The sequence below is a fragment of the Periplaneta americana genome, chromosome 5 (genome assembly GCF_040183065.1).
Source record: "Periplaneta americana isolate PAMFEO1 chromosome 5, P.americana_PAMFEO1_priV1, whole genome shotgun sequence".
NCBI lineage: Eukaryota > Metazoa > Arthropoda > Insecta > Blattodea > Blattidae > Periplaneta > Periplaneta americana.
The window spans coordinates 53,521,521-53,540,588 of record NC_091121.1 but is presented as its reverse complement, the minus strand read 5'-3'; positions in this window follow the sequence as shown (position 1 = coordinate 53,540,588).

Genomic DNA, 19,068 nt, shown 5'->3' with positions numbered 1-19,068 from the left:
TAATTCTAGTAGGAATAACCGCTATACTTGTCACCGCTGAAGCCACAGATTCAGCCAGTCGTTAAATCCGATGTCATCAATAATGATCAGAGTGCCTCACATTTCAAAACAGGAGGATCAACAACCTGCAAGACGAGTGCCCATCATCGTTATAGAGAAATTATCTTGAAAGTGAATATATTAATTTATTTAAATCATAACTGCTACTATCCACAGATTCGATGACGTAGAAGCAACTCTGAATAGGTTAGCTTACCATTCAGCGAGGAGTAGCCTAATAACACGAGGGAGAGTCAGTAAGTAGGCCTAAGTAGCAACCTACATTTTTGAATGAGAATCTTGAAGCTATTACGACTAGATGACAGTATTATCGATGTGTGGACAAGCGAAACAAACAAGCAGTCTTCTCCAGGCCACCATTCGCGACTTGATTCGAGCATTGATATCGAGCTTGTAATGACGCACTCAAACTCATGACCTATAATTAGGCTTCGTATTCCAGCTATCTAAAGTCTGAAGTTAAAGATACATAGTACGCCGAACACAGGTAATGCAACGGATAAGGATATAAACAAACAGGTCGTCGCTGCGTGTTCGTGGAGTACAGTCAACTCCCGACATTCTGAAGCTATATTAGTAAACACATGCTTGAGCCGTGATGTTCATTTTCGTCGTGATCTTTGCAGTGAATAGTAATGTGCATTCGTAAGTTACGGAACTTGAACATATGCAGATGTCACTTGAAATTATTTTATATATGCAAGAAATTCTTTTAATAGCACATGACGTTATTGGTGCATGATGTAGTGCAAGATATTCCTATAGTTTGACATTTTTTCGTGTTTCATTAATATATTACATATGCCGCTCATCACTGAATATCCTCTAATTTTCTATGCACTTTTCTAGAAATTCCCTAAAATATGGATTATTTGACTTATTAATTGGGATGTTGGCACTGAACATCATGGTAGACTATACAAATCCATGCAAAACGTCGAGATTGTATCTCCATAATTTTCATATTGTGATGGTACTGGTGTTTTTTTTTTTTTTTTTTTTTTTTTTTTTTTTACTTTCTATGCCTTTTGGTATTTCAGTGTCTTTCAGTGCACTGTTTTGTCATTTTTACGTTCATTTTACACAATTCATATGTAATGTTGTCTATATTGACAGTGAAAATATTAGTTCAAATAGCCTCAACTATGCCCTGCAATATTACACGCTTGAGCGTCTTACGTAAGGCAGGCAGTTTACCTCTTTAATCAGTCACAAATATGTAGGTATTTAAGTAATATGACTAGTAAGAGCAGTGATCGATAAGACTACTCACTATGGCCAAATACTCTATGACTGCGTCCTGGTTTGACTTTCTAGTCTAGAGGGAAAGGGCACAGGATGCGTAACTATTTTGTATACGAACATACCTGTACCTGCGTTGTGACGATACTTCGAATCGGGCAACCTCATTCCAGTTTATAGGTAGCTGAATTACGAAGCCTACCTATAATTATCTAGGCGAACCTGTGTTGATACTTGTCCACCCTTCCGAGAGCTTTCGCACAGAATTGTAGACAGCTTGACGTGACATGCAATGCTCTACATAAAGGGCAGTATTTACAAGTGAATATCTTTTGTTTCCAGGTGAAAAATCGAATGGTTGAAAATGACATACTATGGTCCATCCCAGGAATCTGTAGAGTAGAAAGACGAAATAAGACCTCTGCGCAAGTGGTATGTGGGAGGCTAGAGCCAATGACCTCTCTGGGGGGAGGCATTGGCTGAACGAAGCTACCAATCGCTTGTAGGGAGGGGATCATTTCTATCTCAACTCTCTTCACGAACATCTTACTCCTTAGCGGCCTCGAGTTGATGCAGCCCGCAATACACAACTTGAATTCTATATCCATATGGTCGAAAACGCACGGACTTAATTTAAATGCAAGTAAATCGCAGGCAATCTTAATAGAACATCAAAGATCGAAGTGTGACAAACAAAATTTGCCACCGATAATTGTAAATAATACTACTATTCCATACAGTACGACTGTGAAGAACCTTGGTATTTATATGGATTGTCACCTGGAATGGAATGAACAAGTGAATCACACTTCCAAAAAAATATTTTCCATTATTCACTCATTAAAGCGACTGAAGAACTTTCTTCCTGATAAATTAAAATTAATCCTTGTACAAACACTCGTGATGCCACACTTTGACTACTGCGATATTATATAAGTAACCTAAATGCAAATTTGAGCAACAGGCTACAACGTGTGCATAATGCGTGCGTCCGTTATATTTGTAATATTCGTAAGTATGATCATGTTTCCCCGTCTTTCCAAACTCTGTCTTGGCTAAGGCTAAGCGATCGACGAGCCCTGCATTCTCTTGTTCTCTTATTTCAAATTCTGCGCACCGCTACCCCAATATATTTGGCTTCTCGTTTTCAAAATTTATCCGCATATCATCAGCTAAGTACAAGATCTCATTATAACAATTTACTCATTATACCCTACCACAAGACATCTTTATATTCTTCATCCTATACAGTTTCAGTTGCTAGAAATTGGAACTCGCTTCCGAGTGATATAAGGGGTTGTTGGACAATAGCTTCATTTAGGTCAAAATTACATAAATTCTTACTTAACAGATGAATTGCTGATTAATATTTGTTACTTATAATGAAACTAACATCTGTCCATTCTTATTATTATTATCTTTAATTTCTCTAAATAGATTTACAAAACCTCTAATGGCAATTACATTAATATTCTCATTATAGAAATAGAAATATATATATTCTCCCTGTAACATAGTCCTAGTAAGCTTATATTAAATTAATTTTCATCATTTTACTAGCTATCTCAAATATTAAATTAATTATAATTCATTGAATTAAATTAGATCATAAATTAAGTTACTACTTTACCTTATAGATTTATCTAAATTTAAATAAATGTGTAGTGAAGATTATTGCTGGAGAACCTTTTAAGTGTAGTGAAAATATTTGTAATTTAAATTTATGTATTGTATTGATTAAGGCTGGTTGAGTGGAAGAGAAGGCATTATGGCCTTAACTCTGCCAGCGAAAATAAAACATTATTATTATTATTATTATTATTATTATTATTATTATTACACTCATGCACAGATAGACTCCGCCCCCATATGCGCCAAGTCATTCTACAGATTCCTGGGTCGGACCATAGTTCAAATGCGCCACCATCTTGAAACTACTGTTTGTTTGTTTCGCTTGTGAGCACATCGATCACCTTTACATGTGGATAATATTGTCATCTAGCGGTGATAGCTTCGGACATTACGAAGAAGTAACGAGAAACGACTAGAAGCATTTGAAATGTGGATATGGTGAAGAATGGAGTGTGTGAAGAGGACAGGCAATATAAGAAATGAAGCTGTGCTAGAAAGAGTTGGTGAAGAAAAAATAATGATGAAACTGATCAGGAAGAGAAAAAGGAATTATCTGGGCCACTGGCAGAGAATAAACTGCCTACTGAAAGATGGCACAGGAAGGAATGGTGAACAGGAGAAAAGTTCGAGGCAGAAGAAGATATCAGATGTTAGACAACATTAAGATATATGAATCGTATGCGGAGACTAAGAGGAAGGCGGAAGATTGGAGTTTGCTGGGTTTGCAGTGACAGACCTGTCCTTGGGTAGAAAACTATGTTTGTATAAGTATGCTATAGTGGTGATGATACTGGTAGTTTTGAGTTTAGTGATTACGATAATTTTGTTAATTTAGTAAAGGTGATATTTGTAATTTTGGTTATATTGGTGGTGATGAAGGTAGTAATTTGTAATGTTTAATTAACTGCATTGTGTGACAGATTACGTGTGAAGTAACACCAATACAGTTCACTGAAATACGTTTTCCATTCATGTTTATATTGCTCTGTAATATCTATAATGGAGTTATACAGAGAAAATTCTGAACTTTTCACCTGTTAACTCTTTGTATGATTAGAAGATAATCTGAAAGTGGTCTTTATAGCATAAGGATTGCTTTGACACAGAAATACCTGCCATAAACACATACCTAAGTAATTTTGTAGTCTGATAATTCGGAATATGTGGTCTGCATGAGGAGGTATTGGATACGGACACCATCGCCTGGATATCGAGTTTCACGGAATTGTTCCACTCGTGTAAAAATTTTTATATTGTCAGAAAAAGTATACAACTATTGGCTTCTTTATACGGCCTTGTAGTTTCAACCACAGACAGCCACAAAGACTGAAGAACGGGAGCCCCTAGAAGCTACATGCTAGTACCGTCCAAAGTGCAATAACTTCCCTCGACATTTTGGCTTCCCTTTTGTTCTCATTCTTCAGATGTTTTGGTCGATGAGCAACACTTCCTTCAGAGATGATTAATGGACTCGAACGCATTGAGTGGATGTGCTCCAAATAACAACACTTACTGCCATATCCGCTAAGTGATTAACTTTCAGCAAAATAACAGACATTAGCGTCATCATCAGCTGCAGAAAGCGTTGCCGCAGTGACTCACAAGTAACATCATCGTCACCATCACCACCCCCATTTTCTTACCATACTTCGGCCAAAAGTACATTTCCCTCTCTTGCTAATAAAATATCCCTTGTAATTATAAATTAAAATTATGAAATAATTTAAATAATAACACTTGAACAGTAATGTAAATATAGAACATTGTTTTCAAAGTCTGCTTACCACTTCTACGAGCGACAAAACAAGAAATGAAATGCAGAACAGAAGGTAACGTATCATTTATTTCCAATCTTTAACAATTTTGTATCACCTTTGTAATATTACATAAAACAGTTCTGTGGTTCAGAGAAATTATATTAACAAAATAAAGGAGCATTTGTAACATAAAATTTGATACCTAAGGTATAACTAGGCAGACTATGAGAAATGCCTGTTATTATTCGCTTGAGAAGCTTTTGTCATCTAGTCTGCTGTCAAAAAATCTGAAAGCTAGAATTTATAAAACATTTATATTACAGGTTGCTCTGTATTGTTGTGAAACTTGGACTCTCACTTTGAGAGAGGAATAGAGATTAAGGGTGTTTGAGAATAAGATTCTTAGGAAAATATATGGGGATAAGAGGGATTAAGTTACAGGAGAATGGAGGAAGATACACAATGCAGAACTGCACGCATTGTATTCTTCATCTGACATAATTAGGAACATTAAATCCAGACGTTTGAGATGGGCAGGCCATGTAGCACGTATGGGAGAATCCAAAAATGCATATAGAGTGTTAGTTGGGAGACCGGAGGGAAAAAGGCCTTTGGGGAGGCTGAGACGTAGATGGGAGGATAATATTAAAATGGATTTGAGCGAGGTGGGATATGATAATAGAGAGTGGATTAATCTTGCACAGGACAGGGACCGATGTCGGGCTTATGAACCTATGGGTTCCTTAAAAGTAATTTGTAAGTACAGTAAGTAAGGTATAACTACTGGGTGTTCAGTTCAAAGTGTGTCATGGCTCGCTGTATGCCGTCATGTGGCTAGCCGATGAGCCTAGAAAATTCAATCTTCCTACACTTCTGGAGAGGTGTATAACCTATGAGGCAGAGAAGGTGCCTAGCAAGTACGGCGTTCATTCCGAAGAGTACGTACCGATACGTACGGTAACGCCGGTAGTGGCAGGAATGTGAACGGTTTGGAAATACATACTGTCGGGATATGGGGAGAGGGTTAAGACGATTACTTACGTATTTGTTGACATTAACTTCGACGGTCAACATGGACACGGAGCATTTGATTTGTGTTGTGGAATGTTACCGTACGCAACCGATGATAACAAATACCCTGCGTACGACTTGCCGGCGCAAAACACAGTTCGAAAGAGGTTATGGTAGCACACAGACCGTACAGACCGCCATCTGTTGCTACGACGTTCAAGTTATACCGTACACGTTCTCAAGTTCAGATTGAAGAACGCCTCAAATAATAGGCAACTTCTCTGACATATAAGCTGAAACTCTCTTCAAATAGGTGACCCAACAACAGTGACGTCATGTCACACTTTGAAATGAACATCCAGTACTGTTTGTAATACCTGCAAGGTCATCCATTTCTCTTTATTCTATCCCAGTGCCAGGCGCAACTAATCAATACGAACTTATCAACACTTATGTCAGCTATGGATGCCGAATTATTTCACAATTTATTTCTTACAATTTATAATGCTAAGATGCATTGTGCAAACGTGAAAATTGTCGCACTCACTATCGGTCGTGCAACAAATATTCACTCATGCCATATTCATCAAAATTATCCACTTGTTGCATAAATAACTATTGCAACTCATGTTTATTAGATTTTTTAACATGTTGTGATGCATACTACCACCCCTCAAATTTATTAGTCTTTCTTTAACATCCCGTAATATGTGGACTCCCCTTGTGTATAAAAATGAACTGGTTCATATCGTTGAGTTTATCAGATATGGCGTATGCATTTCCATTGTAACCGGTATAATTTTAATTCCACAAAATTATTTCATTCTTTGTATTAATGTAGGTCGAATATAGACGTTACACGTCAAAACGTCTGTGTTCTGGATAGGATTAGAAAGTAGAATGATTCTTCTATGACACAGTGCAAATATTCCAATACCTCACGTTTTTTTACTCGGTTATTTAACGATGCTTTATCAACTCCTGTGTTATTTAGCTTCTATGGAATTGGTGATAGAGAGATGGTATTTGGCAAGATGAAGTCGATGATTCGCCATAGATTACCTGACATTCGCCTTACAGTTGGGAAAAACCTCGGGAAAAACGAACCTAGTAATGACCCCAAGCGGGAATCGAATCCACGCTCGAGCGCAACTACGGATCAGCAGGCAAGTGTGATACCTCCTGAGTTACGCCTACGCCGGTAGCTCACATGTTATTGATCACGGTAAAAGTTTCAAATCATACAGGATTACAATCCTGACAATGATCTCCCTTAGCATTTGCGTAAACCTATAGGTGTATGTGAATCCCGGGAATTATCTTTTTATGCTTTATGGTGGAATGACTTTAATGTTTCTAACAGAAAATATCAGGACGCACTTCACGAACATGTCTGTTTTTTCCTAGAATATCAGACTGAACAGCGTGGCTGCTGTTATTGACATGGTGCAACTAACCTATGTACAGTATTCTAATATCAGAAGCACAACGGATATAACGAAAAATGGATAACATAGCTTTATGTACCACGCTAAATCAAGTAAAATAACGCCCAAAAATCATCAATACTAAAGCTGCTTTTACATGGATGCAAAGTCCGGATTATGAACAGCAGGGATACTCAGAAATTATATTATATCGTGTATTGTGGAAGAAGACAATATTCCTCCCCCTTTTCTATCTGAACAATGATCAAGTCGCGAAATATGAGCGCAAAAAAAGAGATACGCAAAATTTCCGATGCAAGTTAATTAATAGTTCGTCTTGGTTCTAATAGTATTAGCCTACGTGTTCTAGAATGAAACTATTACACTTTGAACGAAAAACGCAAAATTAATTCGTACGGGAATAACCAGAGTGTTTGCAATCTTTTGAATGTTCTTTTATTTCTCGATCCTTATGACGTATTCATGTTTCAGCTATAGTTACAATTCGATCCAGAAAGTTGAAACAATCGTCTTCGAAATGACAGCAGAACGACTTGATAATTGTTACTTGAGTGTTTCTGATTATCGTTCAGACATTTAAGAATCTCGCTAATATGTTTTCGCGGGATATCAGCCGAGTTAAGATTTTGGAATGCTCCAAGCTTTCGACTGCTATCTCTGCAGCCATCTTCAGGGAAGTGATGTCCGAACAGAAAGACGAAAGGTTATATAGATGTTAGGCTGTCTCAGGTGAAACGGGATTGGTTGGCGGATCGGCCAATCCGGGGCCGGGAATTGTCATCGCTCGTAAGCTCCGCCCCTCCCGGGATTCCTGCGTGAAGTTTGGCGGGCGGCGAGCCCTGTTCCGCCGGTTGGAATCGGTTGCCGTCCTCGGTCCGTGATCTTCATGACCTTGATTGTAAGAGGGCCTGAGTTGGTCTAAGGCCGGTGTCCATGCCTGACTGAGTTGGAGTCCACTGGACAGTGGACTCCAACTCAGTCAGGCATGGACACCGGCCAGAGACCAAGTTCCACTTCGGAATAGATCGAGAATCATCATTTGAGCTCTGTTTGCACGCGTGCGTTTTACATAGAGCGATTTGAAGCCCGGTCTTTGTAATGAGGGGAAAGAGCTCTATAACTAAGCCATAAAGGTTTCGTAGGGAATATATCGTTTCAAACTGACTTAAGGGAAAGTTCGCTAATAGGAAAATTGAGAGGAATATCATTTTGAGATGATCTCGAAAGTGTAAATCTAAATTAATCATGAGTGTGATGATGGCATTACGATTAGGTGCAAGGTTTCACTGCAGATGCAAGTAAATAGAACTTCTACATATACAGGGACATAATTTTATTTTTACTAACATTTTTAATATTAACTTGCCTATACCTCTGGATCAACGCCGTTTGCTACCCCCTTCCACGACTGGAGTTCGATGATACTGGCGTAATATACAAACAAATCACTTTACTAGGTATAGGAGGGAAGAAAGGTAGTTCATCCATTTACGTAAACTAGGAAATATTGCGCTTTTCAGTTTGATCATTTTCATTAGGTTTTTGTTTAATTAAAATACAGTACAGTATTAAAAATGAGTGTTTTTACTCAAGAACTGAGCTGTCCATGTGGACGTATTCATTATGCAGTGTATATTATTCTGTCTACAGCACATTAGCGTACAATATAGAGAATGAAGTTAAATTGAAAAATAATCATAATGTGGATACTTAAACACATTTTTGAAGATGGTGGCCGTTCATTTCGATACAGGCTTCAGTTCTAATGTGCAAATTATCGCACTATTGATTATTGTACCTAATCCCAATTACCAGTTCCGTTCTTCGTACTCGTAACTCATATTGAAATAATTCTGTACCTACTCTATAAAAGAGTACCTTACGTACTGTAAATTCAGTCTTCACTTCTGCCCGATCCGAAAGATAAAATTACTTAGACATACTATCTACTGTCCGTCCAAGTGGTCATGTCGTAGTGTCGTAGAAAGGGAGGAAATCACGTGACAGTTAATTACTTAACGAGGCCCTTTTATTTAAGTTATTTTAAACAGTTGTATAATATTACGTAGACATCCAATTCCTAATAGAAATTAATGTTCTCAGAAAATAGCTGAGACAGCCCAGCTACTAGCTGGCGAATAAAACCTGGTGGGGGAAACCGGGATACGACGTAGGAAAATGGACGAGAGTACCTGTGCGAAAATGATTCAATATTGAAAGTTCTTTCGTCACTGGAAAACGCGAACATATTTTTGGAACGTACTGTTTACTATGACCGTAAGGCTACTATGACTGTATATGCGGTCTTGGATCTGTGTGGAGGAAGGATGAACTTCATTAGTAGAAGGGGTGGGAGTGTAGTTGTACATACAAAAATCCAGGTACAATAAAAATTGAAGTAAAAATAAAATGATGTGTCTGTACAAATACATCATCCTTGATATTTTACCCCATAGAGTCTTGTTTCAACTACAAGACAGTGATCCCAACTTCGAAGTGACATCTGATCATTCACTGGACAGAACATTGACATATGGTTGTAGTAGAGCCAATTACCAATTTCAAATTCTACATTTGACCTATTATTTTCAATCATTATATCTATCTATGACAGGCGTGTCCATTTAGTAAGCTGCGAGCAGTGAGCACTGGAAGACTTAATGTTTCCTCCATCAACCCCTTCCACTACCCTCCGCATGACAGAGGAACTGATGGTATCAGAGGCGCTTCGCAATGCTTGTACCGCAGTTGTGTTATTCCGTGTCGATTGTGAAGAAAATAAATTCGTAATTCGCAATGGGAGGAAAAACTGTAGTTACTGATTATGAGAGAAATACACTCAGGGACAAAAAAAAACGGACACTTCTATATTTGCTTGTATTTTGTTGCCAATTATTTCAAAATGAAACAAAACCCATTTAAACAAAATAATGTTTCATTTAGCACCTTATACGACAACATTTGAAAAAAATCTCTGATGAGAAAATTTACAAAAAATTACAAAGGGCGTATAACTATGGCATCATTTGGTCTAACTGTTTTTTTCATTTTATGGCGCCTTAAACATTAAAAACTCTTTTTAGTAACGGATATTACCCCCTCTGGCTTGAATAACTGCATCCATACGTCTTGGCATGCTCTCAATTTGGTTAGCAATGTCTTCTTGAGGAATAAGTTCCCATTCTTCGCCAAATGCTCGCCTCAACTCTTGTAACGGTTCTGGTCTCGGTCGTCTATTCTTAACACGCCGTCCCAGCATGTTCCACACGTGTTCAATTGGGTTCATGTCTGGACTCCTTGCTGGCCATGGAAGAACATGGATTCCCACTTCTTGGAGATAATCTCCGACCGCATGGGCAATATGCGGCCGTGCATTATCATGCTTTAAAACAAAATTATCGCATACAAATTGGCCAAATGGCACAACATGATCAGCCAAACATTCATTTATATACCTATCAGCTGTTAGTCTTCCATTTTCAACAAAAACCAACTCTGTACGAGCATCCGTACACACTCCTGCCCAAACCATCACTCCACCACCTCCATACGGCACATTTTCGGAAATGCAATACTGTGGAAATCGTTCTCCCCTCCTTCTCCAAACTCTTTCACGTCCATCAGGTGAGCACAGATTGAAACGGGACTCATCGATGAACAGAACACAGCTCCACTGTCCATTTCTCCAATCCCTATGATCATTTGCAAAACGCAGTCGTTCAACTCGATGCATCCTGAGAAGTCTGGGACCAGTTGCAGGTCTACTTGACATCAGTCCACTTGCTTTCAACCTCCTAACTGTTTTGGCCGAAATTGGGCGTCCATGCATGTTAACAAATTGCTGGGCTACATTAGTAGTTGGCAGGTTGCGCTCCCTAAGAACTTTCAACACCATATACCTGTCTTCATTTGGATTTGTAGCTCTTGGACGACCCGAACCTGGTCTTCTGGTATATTCTAGGGTCTCTCTATAGGCTACCGTTTTATGGCATCATGGATTGTGCTTCTAGCCATATTCATAACATTTGCAATGTAACGTACACTGCGTCCAACATAGTAAAGGGCTACAGCTCGAGCCACATCTTCAGGTCGCATCTTGTTTTAAGACAAATGTTACAACCCCACTTAAACTCAGAAAATGTAAAAATAAAGAAATAACGAATGATAACGATAATGAAGCACAAAATGGTTGAGACAAAATTGTTATAGCTGAGACTCCGAAAGCAAAATTGGAATATTTGGTTGTAATGGCTTGTTTATAAAACAAAAAACAATCAACAATGTATACACGTCTCCATAACAACAGATGGCTACCATAATATTGCATGAGAAGATAATGTTTTGCAAAATACCAGCAAATATTAAAGTGTTCAGTTTTTTTGTCCCTGAGTGTATTAAATGCCTCATTTGCTTCAAGGTTTCACGTAGCTTTTCAAAACTAGTACTAAACACCATTATACTGTGTGTTAGTCCCAATATTCTAATTTAAAGGATAAACTCTACCTGCATTATTATTATTATTATTATTATTATTATTATTATTATTACTATTATTGTTGTTATTATTATTATTATTGTTGTTGTTGTTGTTCCTTTATTGTTCCATAGAATCCATGTATCCGTCAATTTATAACCGTGAACATTTTTTTTCACAGAATAATAATGTGAAATATAAATACAGGATACGTATAATGAACAAGATCCTTTTGGTACAATTACGTGTGGCTGTATCAGATATAACACCGAATTTTGAAGTTGTTTTTTCTCGAGTCAATGAAAAAGATTAGGGAACAATAATGGTTAAACATGAATTACTTATTTCTATACACATATACACCGTACAAACTAAGTGCTTCACAATGAAATTAAATATTAAAATTATGTTTCATTTAACGACGCTCGCAACTGCAGAGGTTATATCAGCGTCGCCGGATGTGCCGAAATTTTGTCCCGCAGGAGTTCTTTTACATGCCAGTAAACCTACTGACATGAGCCTGTCGCATTTAGGCACACTTAAATGCCATCGACCTGGCCCGGGATCGAACCCGCAACCTTGGGCATAGGAGGCCAGCGCTATACCAACTCGCCGACCAGGTCGACTTTCACAGTGAATTATTGAATGAAATGATATAGCAACGACGTAATTAATAATTAGTTATTAACAATTCAATAGTATATCAAATGCTATACAAGCTCCATTATACATTGACTCATTGACTACAGTAACATGCATTGTATTCACTTTCAAACAAATATTGATTGTGCTGTAGCCCACAGTAAAAGCAGCTGTAGGGAAATATTTCATGGAATAATTTTGAGTAAGTGTATTATATTATTTATTTTGATGTTTCGATAAATAATTCGTCACTGCCACACTTTGTGATTTGTCTCAGCTACCTCTTCATCCTCTCCCCTCAAACGTAGACGGAAGTGTTGCGGGTTGTATTCATCAGTGATTCGGCGCTACCTATTGGTTTGGTCACGCCTGATCTATGATACGAAGTGAGTAGTAATGTATTCAGAGTGATCTAGAGATATTTCCTTCTTCCTATCTCGATTTAATACCGGCCTTATTTGTACAGGAACATTAATAGATGGAAACGAATACATTTCTGGTATTATACAATTCAACCAGTTTTATTTTCTTACATCCAAATGGCACTGAATGTACGTAGCTTACGTATACAATAGCCGTGTGTATAAATTATACTTCAGTATACGAGTATTTGTATTCGAGGTGACTACAATTACATAATATTCTGTACACTAATTTTATTTGAACATACAGCGAATGAGCGCATAAGAGTTGCAGACAAACGTTGCTAATATACATTTGTTGCAGTTGTATCAACACAGACGATCATGAATAAAACATTATTTTCATTCTAATTTGTGTTTCAATATCCTGAACTCGTGTTATTAAAAATTGTATATTTTTTAATACTTTTTAGTGCAATAAGTTAGGAAGCTGCAATGCTGTAAATGACTGTGGTATGTTGAGGTATAATGAAAATTAAATAATAAATAAGGAGAAGACAAACAATCACTCCACTACTGTTTTAATCAAAACAACATAAGTAAACAATTCCATCAGTAGAAACTATATACCGTAGCGAATTATCATCTTTGAAAAAAAAACTTTTTAATAAGGATGTTTTATAGTTTCATCACTACATAAAGCGGTAGCTGTAGCAGTAGTAGAATAAGAGCAAGGTAAATGCAAGGAGAGCAAGTGAAATGCAACGAGAACAAGGAAAGGCAAGGCGAGCAAGAAAATGCAAAGAGAGTAAGGAAAATGCAAGAAGAGCAAGGAAAGTGCAAGGAGAGCAAGGAAAATGCAAGGAGAGCAAGGGAAATGCAAGGAGAGCAAGGGAAATGCAAGGAGAGCAAGAAAATGCAAGGAGAGCAAGGAAAATGCAAGGAGAGCAAGGAAATCCAAGGAGAGCAAGGAAAATGCAAGAAGAGCAAGGTAAATGTAAGGAGAGCAAGAAAATGCAAGAAGAGCCAGGGAAATGTAAGGAGAGCAAGGAAAATGCAAGGAGAGCAAGGAAATCCAAGGAGAGCAAGGAAAATGCAAGAAGAGCAAGGGAAATGTAAGGAGAGCAAGGAAAATGCGAGAGCAAGGAAATGCAAGGAGAGCAAGGAAAATGCAAGAAGAGCAAGGAAATCCAAGGAGAGCAAGGAAAATGCAAGAAGAGCAAGGAAATGCAAGCAGAGCAAGGAAAATGCAAGGAGAGCAAGGAAAATGCAAGGAGAGCAAGGAAATGCAAGGAGAGCAAGGAAAATGCAAGAAGAGCAAGGGAAATGTAAGGAGAGCAAAGGAAATGCAAGGAGAGCAAGGAAAATGCAAGGAGAGCAAGGAAATCTAAGGAGAGCAAGGAAAATGCAAGAAGAGCAAGGGAAATTTAAGGAGAGCAAGGAAATCCAAGGAGAGCAAGGAAAATGCAAGAAGAGCAAGGGAAATGTAAGGAGAGCAAGGAAAATGCAAGAAGAGCAAGGGAAATGTAAGGAGAGCAAGGAAAATGCAAGGAGAGCAAGGAAATCCAAGGAGAGTAAGGAAAATGCAAGAAGAGCAAGGGAAATGTAAGGAGAGCAAGGAAAATGCAAGAAGAGCAAGGAAATGCAAGGAGAGCAAAGGAAATGCAAGGAGAGCAAGGAAAATGCAAGAAGAGCAAGGGAAATGTAAGGAGAGCAAGGAAAATGCAAGAAGAGCAAGGGAAATGTAAAAAGAGCAAAGGAAATGCAAGGAGAGCAAGGAAAATGCAAGAAGAGCAAGGGAAATGTAAGGAGAGCAAAGGAAATACAAGGAGAGCAAGGAAAATGCAAGAAGAGCAAGGGAAATGTAAGGAGAGCAAAGGAAATGCAAGGAGAGCATGGAAAATGCAAGAAGAGCTAGGGAAATGTAAGGAGAGCAAAGGAAGTGCAAGGAGAGCAAGGAAAATGCAAGAAGAGCAAGGGAAATGTAAGGAGAGCAAAGGAAATGCAAGGAAAGCAAGGGAAATGCAGGGAGAGCAAGGAAAATGCAAGGAGAGCAAGGGAAATGCAGGGAGAGCAAGGAAAATGCAAGGAGAGCAAGGGAAATGTAAGGAGAGCAAAGGAAATGCGACTAGAGCAAGAGAAATGCAACGAGAGCGAGGGAAGTACAATGAGAACACGGAGAATGCAAGAACACTGGAAATACAAGGAAAACACGGTGAATACAATAAAGGTATGGGTAATAGAAGGAGAATGGGAACTACAAGCATAAAACGAAGAATATAAGGAGAACTGGGGAATACAAGCAGTAACGGCGAGAGGAGTTCGCACATTTATGTGACGGTAAATTGAGGGATTCAGAACCATAGTGGGCGAAGCGCCATTTACTAAAACCGTAGAAAACAAGGGTTAAAATGAAGTTATTACCATAATTCAATGGAAACATATAGCAAGTAATATAAAGTATAGGCCTACACATTATAACTATATGATATGTCAATCTTCATTAAACTATGGTATTCACTTAACTTTAACTCTTGCTTTCTCCGTTTTTAATAAATGGCGCTTGGCCCACTATGGCTCTAAACCCTTCTCTCAAGTTACCATCCCATACCTAGCCAGGAGAAACACGTAATCTAGTTCTAAGTCAGATTTGAAAAGGAAAGTAGCTTCTGTGTATACCTAAATTGTGTTCAAGATTTTCAAAATTTAATGACAATATTAAGTACATCAAATGATACAGTATTGTAGAACAGTAATAATTCAAATTACAAACAGCAAGAGTTGGAAGAACGGGGACTAAAATCCGGAATACCTCGTACTACCTATTTCCTCTCGCCAGCTCTCATCGCAAGATCTGTTGGAGGTTGAACTTAACGCTGAGCAGTCATAAATATCTTTATGATTGACCGCAGGAACGCCCTGTAATTTGGAATAAGTTTCCGTATCGTGACTTCCGCTTCATAAATAAAAACATTTCCTTTCTACCAGAAAGCTGTTTTGAATCATCAACCACGTCAATCTTTCAGGTTGTGGTCAAAGGACAACAATTTCTGTATGCGTTTGAGTTTTCCTAGAAATAGATTCCGTCAGGCCGCCGCTGCCGCCTCGACAGGAGTGCATGGTGGTCGATATCCATCAACCCAAACAGCAAACACGCTTGTTTGTGATGCGCCTCTTTCAAATATTCATCTGCCATTTCGAGTTCTTAAAACCTTTAACTCCGTCGACAGTAGAAGATTGATCTACATGTTTGGAAGGTGCCGTCGTGTCGTCTTTTGCCCTGGGATAATCCACCAACGGCGTTGTTTGTGCTGATAGCTTATGCACGTATCAAACATTTATGGAGCTTCATACTCGATATGTGACATGTGATGAAAGACAACGTGGTTAACTTCTCAGATTCCACTTGCAGATCACATTAATATTCTCAGAGCTTTATATTTAACTTATCGCGCTCATCGTTAGCCGAATGACTGTAGAGAGTTCGGAGTTTTAGACAAGGCATCCCTCTATTTGAAATATAAGTAAAATAAATTATTTGCGTATTTTCTAATTATGTAAGAAAACAGAAGTAAATCTATTCCACTTATTCCGTGACTGAAAATACAAAATAAATATATTATATCTATTTATAAGCAATATAAGGCGTTGTATTTGAAGAAATACATAGTTACAGTATTTAGATACACTTTTTTAATTTATATGCATTAGAAATAAGAAAATTATTTTAGTTATGTTATAAAGTGGGGAATTGCCGCTAAAATGATGCCAGTATACCAAATTTTATTTTCTAGAGAGTCGAATTTCCAAGCTGGTAACCCGGGTACTATTCCCGGTGGGTCCGTATGGATTTTATGGTAAGCTTTTGCAAAGTATTCCCATTTCTCCTATCGATTTTTAATAATTGTTCCAATAATCATAAACTGCACTCTAGATCACCTCCAATGGTGCACTAACAAGCAAACATTCAGACGGAGGCAGAAAAAAAATATTTTTTTTTCTTCCACCATGTTAATAATGTCAAAAGAAGTGCTTATACAAATTTTGGCCACTCGACCGCAATTACGAGGGCCGTAAAAATAAGTTCGCCAGGAATCGTTAACAGAAAGAAAACACAGTTTCATTCAAAAATTTATTCAAAGAGAGACAGCAATTGTCGAGCTACTTTTCAACACATTTCCCACTGGAATTGAGACATTTGTCATATAAGGAGATCGACAGAGAGGTGCAGACGGCTGTCGAACGCTGGTTCCGATCGCAGGCGGCAGACTTCTACGACACAAGGATACAAAAATTAATCCAATAAATCTTTCCATGGAATTTTATTTTTTTTCTGTAAACGGCCCCAGGGAAAATAATTACTTTCTGGACGGCCTCGTAATTGCTGTCGAGTGGCCAAAATTTACATAAGCACTTCTTTTGACGTTTTAACATGGTGGAAGGAAAAAACTAACTTTTTTATCTGCCCCAATCAGAATGTTTGCCTGTAAGAGCAAAGTTCTGCGACAAAGAGTCTATAATAAAGCGCATTCGCCGATAAAGGTAGGTTATTTTACGACGCTTTATCAACATCTAAGGTTATTTAGCGTCTGAATGAGATGAAGGTGATAATGCCAGTGAAATGAATCCGAGGTTCAACACCGAAAGTTATCCAGCATTTGCACATATTGGGTTGAGGGAAAACCCCGGAAAAACCTCAACCAAGTAACTTGCCCCGACCGGGAATCGAACCCGGGCCACCTGGTTTCGCGGCTAGACGCGCTAACCGTTACTTCACAGGTGTGGACTATATATTTATTTTTCATTTATTTTATTAGGTTATTTTACGACACTGTATCAACATCTCAGGTTATTTAGCGTCTTAATGAGATGAAGGTGATAATGACGGTGAAATGAGTCCGGGGTCCAGCACCGAAAGTTATCCAGCATTTGCTCGTATTGGGTTGAGGGAAAACCCTGGAAAAAAACCTCAACCAGGTAACTTGCCCCGACCGGGATTCGAACTCGGGCCACCTGGTTTCGCGGCCAGACGCGCTGACCGTTACTCCACAGGTGTGGACGACTATATATATGCAGTGTGATTCACGAGGATTTAACGTCACTTCGGGAGCTTATTTCAAAAGACATTTTGAGCAAAAAAGTCATATAAACATGTGTCCTAATCTCAATATTTTCAGCGTTATTCTAATTTGAAGTTGATAATAAAATACCCATCTCCCTATTTCTGTTCTATTTCTGTAGTGCTTCAAACTTCTTTCCATACACTGTTCCTAAATTCGTCTAAAGTCAGTACGTTTTAATGAAGTATTCAAATGGATTTTAATACTCTTACCGTATTGAAACTTTCATGAAAACGGGGTTTCAGAACGATCTGAACCTCAAGTTCGATACACCTAGAAAGTGAAGTTGGGTCGTATTCAATACGGATTGAGTTGCATGAAAAATGGTATCGTATTCAAAATGATTTCCAATAGTAATTTCAATTACAGATCCAAAGAAAGATTTTGATTGAATGTAGGTAATAAGTTTTGTACAACAGTTCATATTGCTCTTGCTTGCATTAGTATATCACCACTGCAAATCTAATATTTATCCTTACTGGTTTAATAACGCCTACTTATTCATCCTTCTTTCACTACGGTAACAATATTCATTACCGCGTGCAGTAATCAACTAGTGCGCTAACAACTATCAGTTTTCTCAAAAGATCTCGCATTAGTATATAACCAATTTTAGAATTCATTCCCCTATATCAGTGGTGGGCAAAATGAACGCAACCCACAATACAGGATTTAAATGGCAACTACATACTGTGGGAGGGGTTACACTCTACAGTGCAGTGACGGATTTACAGACAGTTGTGCCACTACACTCCTACCTACTATATGTAATTAGAATAGTCATTCACGTGATATTTAAGTAATCATTTATCAAAGCAATTTCTTCGAAACTGGGATTTATATGTGTGCATGCTATTTTCAGTTGCGCTAGGACATGAGCATCGCTTAAGTGGGATTTGTGGCTGGACTTTATAAATTTCATTTTAGAAATAGCTGTTCGCACTGGTAGGTTCATGAATACATACCGTCATTTCCCATAACTATGGTTCTGGAACACAACTATGGTCCACGATACAACCATTCAAAGATCATTGTAGAAGTAACATAGACCGTTCGTAGATTTCAGCAGTGACTTGAATTCATACTACAGTACAGCAAAAATATAGATAAACGAGGTACTACGTTATGGAGTACAAAATTTGAATAGTTGTATCGTGGACAATAGTTAGGTTCCAGAACCATAGTTATGGGAAATGACGGTACTCATTATTTTTTAAGCAAACTGTCTAAGCAGTGGATATGTAGTACTGGACATCTTTTAAAAAATTTTACCCCCCAGTAGACCTTCACATTCTGCTTTCAAGAAGCCATCATTCTGCA